Source organism: Miscanthus floridulus, chromosome 2, assembly GCF_019320115.1.
Source record: "Miscanthus floridulus cultivar M001 chromosome 2, ASM1932011v1, whole genome shotgun sequence".
Classification (NCBI taxonomy): Eukaryota; Viridiplantae; Streptophyta; class Magnoliopsida; order Poales; family Poaceae; genus Miscanthus; species Miscanthus floridulus.
This window is the reverse complement of record NC_089581.1, coordinates 45,237,367-45,244,167: the sequence shown is the minus strand read 5'-3', so window position 1 is coordinate 45,244,167 and position 6,801 is coordinate 45,237,367. Positions and strand designations below refer to the sequence as shown.

General features: G+C 42.5%; 1 pseudogene; it reads left to right on the top strand.

The window, feature by feature from the left end:
* The first annotated feature begins 422 nt into the window (after positions 1-422).
* Positions 423-6,520, top strand: LOC136536456 (pentatricopeptide repeat-containing protein At5g55840-like; annotated as a pseudogene).
* Positions 6,521-6,801: the final 281 nt, after the last annotated feature.

Here is a 6,801-nt window from a genome sequence, read left to right as displayed (position 1 = left end):
TTGGTTACTGTAATCCCTCCTAAAATTCATATCACATCAAATATTTGGACACATGCATTGAGTATTAAATATAGACTAATTACGAAACTAATTGCACAACTTGCGACTAATTTGCGAGACGAATCTTTTAAGCCTAATTAGTCAATAATTTGACAACGTGGTGCTACTGTAAACATGTGCTAATGATAGATTAATTAGGCTTAAAAAAATTCGTCTGGTAAATTAGCCTCCATCTATGTAATTGATTTTGTAATTAATCTATATTTAATGCTCCTTATTAGTATCTAAATATTTGATGTGACATGAATTTTAGAAGCGACTAAAGAACCAAACGCCCCCTAAATTAGATAACATATGTTTTAACCCCGTTAAGTATGGGGGTCCACGTGTCATTCAAACATCGCTTCTTCAGTTCTTCTCCTTCCTCTGTTCTTTCACGCAAGCCATGGCCGTCCTCGCGTCCGCCGCCCGGGCATCACGCCCAGGGCCCTTGGCTCCGCCGCTGGCTAGCCATCTCGCCGCCGCCGACTAGCCATCTCCGCCCGCCCCTGGCGCAACTCCAGCCGCGCACCCTAGCCGCAGCTTCGGCCGCCGCCCAACGGTCGTGGCTCCGCCCCAGGCTGCGCGTCCATTCCACCGTTCCTCAACCAAACACCGCCAAGGTTGGAGCCGCTCCATTCCATTCTTCTCCATCCCACCAACCAAACACACCCTAAGAGCGGCGGCTTGGCGGCGCGAGCGCGTGGCGCCAGCAGCTGAGCGGCGGCTCGAGCGCGAGCAGCCGAGCGAGGCGTCTGCTGCGCTAATGGCACGGCCGTTCTCGTTGCTGGCGCACTCCTCGTATCACCGCAGGATCGTCGAGTGCAAAGCGGCGGCTTACTCCTCGCGGCTCCCTTTCCGTGCTAGGCCACCCGCACACCCCCGTATCGCTGCCAGCTCCAACAACGCCCCAGGTAAAATTCTCCGTGAAAACTAAAACTGCTTGACCCTAGTATCAGCAGATAGGAACAGTCAGTCAGCAAACATGTGTACAAGTTATTTCTATGTTCCGTAGTTCATTAATTCTAAGGTTTAGGGGAAAGAAATCGGGTATTAGTACTTTAGTTGATCTTTCTAGTGCAAAATGCAAACCCCAGGCCTATAAGAATTACCTTGACTTCATGCTTTCTGCAATTACTAGAAGTGCTCATTAATTCGTGCAAATCTGAAGATTTGAGAATGCTGCTGGTTGTGCATTCCACACATGTTTTCTATCTTGATTCTCTCTTCATCTGTTTGTAGCTTCCGTTGCAAACGGATTCCTTAATGCACTTGATTAACTACTGTGATAATGAACATGTCAAACTCTGGTTATGGCTGTTCTATGTTTGTCTATCAGTTCAATTGAAGATTATCTCCACATTTCACTGGAGAAATGTGCATACACGTATGATAGTGTGTGCTACTCCAGTATCAGATGCCAATCCTAGAGACTGAAGTACCATTTCCTTAGAAGCTTAGAAGTAAAACTCCAAGTCCCAGCAGATTTCCTGTGTTTGCAATCGCTTGTTTCATTGATTTGGTTCCTTTCTTTTCAGCACTTTCGAATGACAGCAGTAGCATCCCTTACCATTCACGACTATGACCGCTATGGAGACCCTGAATCTAGATCATCATCAAACACAACAACAAAGCCTTTACTTCCCAAACAAGTTGGGGTAGGCTCGGGTTGAACCCACAGCAGAAGCAATCCAAGGTTTAGGGCACGTGGAAAAAATAGATGTTTTCCAAGCACTCCTATCTAAGGCTTAAGTCTTTGGATATATTCCATCCTTCAAGTCTCAGTTCTATTGCCTCTACCCAAGTCAACTCGGTCTTTTCCTCTGGCCTTCTCTTCACCACGTTACTATCTGGTTTAGGGATTCCACTACGCACCGGGTTGCCTCTGGACTGGCAGGGGCGGAACAAGCGGTGGGGCGGGGGGGGGGGGGGGGGGCCGGGGGGGGCTCAACCCCTCCTACACCCTATTCGCCAGCAAGTGGAACCCCTGTGGAGCCCCCATAATTTTTAGGCAAATGTTCTATAGTGGTAGGAGGGGCAAACCATCTCAACCGGTGTTGGACAAGCTTTTCTTTAATTGGTGCTACCCCTAATCTATCACGTATATCATCAGTTCCGAACTCGATCCTTCTTGTATGACCGCAAATCCAACGCAACATACGCATTTCCGCGACACTTATCTAGTTGAACATGTCGTCTTTTCGTAGGTCAACATTCTGCACCATACAATATAGCAGGTCTAATCGTCCGTCCCTATAAAACTTGCCTTTTAGCTTCTGTGGTACCCTTTTGTCACATAGGACACCAGATGCTTTGGCGCCACTTCATCCACCCTGCTTTGTCACATAGGACACCAGAGACCCTGAATCAGATGGCCTACAAATTTGGGAGCCTTGGCAAGTCTGATGGAAAATTGGCCTTGAAGATACTGAGTTCTATTGTGGAGCGATCAGGTTTAGACCGAATTACCTACATTTACTGTATGGCTGTTCCAATTCTCATCCAGGCTCAAATGCATTCGCAAGCAATGTCAGTGTTGAAGCATCTTGCTGTGACGGGCTTCTCCTGCACTGCTATTTTTACCTCCCTCTTGCGGATCATTTCACGTTTTGATTCCACCAATCATGTTATTTTTGAACTCCTTGTCAAAGCATATGTCAAGGAAAGAAAAGTGCTCGATGCAGCTGTGGCAGTTCTCTTTATGGATGATTGTGACTTTAAGGCTTCACCTGTTTCTTGCAATACCAGTCCTTAATGCTCTTGTGGAGAAAGGGGAATCAAAGCATGTTTGGTTGTTCTTGAGAGAGAGTTTGGCCCGTAGTTTCCTTTGGATGTTACCACTTGCAATATTCTTCTGAATTCCCTATGCACCAATGGAGAATTTAGAAAGGCTGAAGATATGCTTCAGGAGATGAAGAGCTGTCGCCTATCTAATTCTGTCACTTATAATACAATACTACATTGGTATGTTAAGAAGGGAAGATTTAAGGCTGCCCTGTGTGTTCTAGAAGATATGGAGAGGGATAGTATACAGGCAGATATATATACCTACAACATCATGATAGATAAATTGTGTAGAATAAAGAGGAGTGCACGTGCTTTCCTTTTGCTCAAAAGAATGAGGAAAAATGACTTAACACCTGATGAATGTACCTATAATACTTTGATCAATGGGTTTTTTGGTGAAGGTAAGATAAATCATGCTCGCTATGTCTTTAATCATATGCTGAGACAAACTTTGGTTCCAAGTGTAGCTACTTACACTACAATGATTGATGGGTACTTGCCGGAACAGGAGAATTGATAAGGCCCTAAGTGTTATGTCGGAAATGCAAATTACTGGTGTCATGCCAAGTGAACTGACTTATAGTGCTTTGTTGAATGGTTACTGCAAAGTTTCCATGCTGGGACCTGCTCTAGATCTTATGGAAGATCTGAAATCAAGAGGTATAACTATCAATAAGACTATGTGTACTATTCTCATTGATGGTTTCTGTCAAGTGGGTGAGATTTCCAAGGCTAAACAAATTTTGAAGAGTATGCTTGAGGATGGAATTGATCCAGATGTCGTCACTTATTCAGCATTGATCAATGGTATGTGCAGGATGGCTAAGATGAATGAAACAAAAGAAATTTTGTCAAGGATGCCGAAAAGTGGAATTTTACCTAATGATGTGCTATATACAACTCTGATTTGTTACTATTGTAAGGCAGGGGATGTCAAGGAAGCACTAAAGTATTTTGTGGACATTTATCGAAGGGGGCGAGTTGCCAATCCAGTTATCCATAATGCATTATTACGTGCTTTCTATAGAGAGGGAATGATTACAGAGGCTGAACACTTCAGACAATGCATGTCTAGGATGAATATATCATTTGATTCTGTCTCCTTTAACTGCGTAATTGATAGTTATTGCCACAGAGGTAACATAGTTGAGGCATTTTCAGTTTATGATGATATGGTTAGATATGGCCATTCTCCAAATGTTTGCACATATCAGAATTTGCTTAGAGGATTATATCAAGGAGGCCACTTGGTACAAGCAAAGCAGTTTATGTTCTGTCTTCTTGACATACCTTCTGCTATTGATGAGAAAACTTTCAATGCACTACTTCTTGGGATTTGCAGATATGGAACCCTAGATGAAGCTTTGGATATATGCGAGAAAATGGTAAAAAACAACTGCTTACCTGATATCCATACCTACACCATTCTTCTCAGTGGTTTTTGCAGGAAAGGTAAGATTTTGCCTGCGTTAGTCATGTTGCAGATGATGTTGGAGAAAGGAGTAGTCCCTGATACTGTTGCATACACCTGCTTGCTGAATGGGTTGATCAATGAAGGCCAAGTGAAGGCTGCTTCTTATGTTTTCCAGGAGATCATATGCAAGGAAGGCCTGTATGCAGATTGTATTGCCTATAATTCATTGATGAATGGGTACCTCAAGGGTCGAAACGTGAATACTATAAAAAGGATGATGTCTAATATGTATCAGAATGAAGTTTATCCAAACTCTGCTAGCTATAACATACTTATGCATGGGTATGTCAAGAGGGGACAATTTTCGATGTCCTTATATCTGTACAAATATATGGTGAGGAAAGGAATCATGCCTAGACAATGTTACATATCGCTTGCTCATTCTTGGGCTTTCTGAGTGTGGGTTGATTGACATTGCAGTTAAGTTCTTGGAGAAGATGGTCTTAGAAGGCATTTTCCCTGATAGGTTAGTTTTCGATATACTGATTACAGCTTTCAGTGAGAAATCCAAGATGCATAATGCACTACAACTTTTCAATTGTATGAAGTGTTTACATATGTCACCCAGCAGTAAAACTTTTAGTGCCATGATAAATGGATTGATCAGAAAAAATTACTTGGACCAGAGTCATGAAGTTTTACATGAGATGTTACAAGTAGGGCTTCAACCAACCATACAGCACTATATTGCATTGGATCAACGCAAAATGTCAGGTTGGTGAGATTGATAGAGCGTTCAGGACTAAAAGAAGAAATGAAAGCTATTGGCATTGTGCCTGCTGAAGTTGCTGAGAGCTCAATTATTAGAGGACTTTGTAGATGTGGAAAACTTGAGGAGGCAGTCATAGTTTTCAGTAGTATGATGCGTTCAGGAATGGTGCCAACTGTTGCTACTTTCACTACTCTAATGTACAGTCTTTGCAAAGAATCCAAGATTGCTGATGCTTTGCACTGGAAGAGGCCTGATGGAGTTGTGTAGATTGAAGGTTGATGTTGTCAGTTATAATGTTCTAATTACTGGTTTATGCAAAGACAGGCATATCTCTGATGCACTAGATCTTTATGGAGAAATGAAATCTAAGGGTCTTTGGCCGAATGTTACTACCTATATCACACTCACTGGAGCTATGTATTCGACAGGGAGAATGCAGAATGGAGAGAAACTACTGGAGGATATAGAAGAATGGGGTCTTATTCCGGCATATAAGCAGCTTGAAAATCTTGAAAGACGGATGGAGGATGCAATTAGAAGGCTGAACATGATAAGAAAATGCAGAAAGGAAGTGCCTTTTAGAGTGGTTGAGCTACTAGCTGTAGATCCTGAACCCGTGTGTAGTGCTGCTAGTGATTGTAACCCCACTGAAACTCTGACAATGTAAAGGAATTTGAGCATTTGACCAATATGGTTGGTACAAAACTATTGGTATCGTTTCTGAGTAGTGCTTGTGATGCCTTACATTGTTGTGTTCCTCCACTGAGGGGATCCATGGATCCATCTCTAGATATGTTGAATATGTGATTTTCCTTAAACAGGCTAATTCAGGTTAGGTGTTGTGTTAATTTTATTATTGTGTATTTTTTTGGTGATAATACTATGTCTTCACTTTATCATCTGTTTGGTACTTTGGTGTTTGCAGAAATACAAAATTACCCTGGGAGGAAGAGGAACCTCACATATATTTCAGTGGATCCTGGGGGCAGGTTTAGGTAAAATTACCCAAGCTCTATATGGACTGGCATCTTTGAATTTTATCACTTGAGCTCACCATCAAAAGGTACTCCAGATTTTTGATTGTGTAGTTGCTGTCCATCTTTCTGATCTATAGTTCAGCGAAGTAGCATATTTATCATATTGTTATAAATTAAGAGCTTCAATCATCTGTGTTCAACTGTTGACGTTTGGTCATCCTCATCCATTGGGCAGCATCAGTGGCGGATCCACGGGGGGCTAGGGGGGCAGCAGCCCCCCTGTGGAAGTGATTTTCCTTTATATTTACTGTAGCAAAACGTGATTTCACCGTTAATCTTCGACGTTTGTTCTAAATCTCTATTGATTAGCCCCCCCGAGGTGCTCATCTTGGCTCCGCTAATGGCAGCAACTATTAGACTTAGTTAAGCAACATGTCACATAATTTCTGTTTCTTATCAGGAGGGACTAAGCTAAACATGCATGAATACTAATGTAACAATATATTCAGTAAGAATATTTTTTTGCTCTGTTCTTATGCAGTGGAGAGAACACTTCATCAAGGGTAAGATGTAAGAACTGCAACTTCTTCCTTTGTCCTATTCTGCGAATGGTATGGTGTCCCAGCAGTGGACCTTTCTAAGAGATTTGGAGTGTGGGTGTGTGTTGCAAGGGCTCTTGCCCCTTTTTTTTCTTCTTAATACAAAGATACGCAGCTCTGCTGTGTGTTCGAGAAAAAAAAACAAAGGACCTGCAGAGGGATCCAGCAGCTTGTAGCTCACCAAGCGGTTGGCAGCAAGTCGAACTTCTTGTC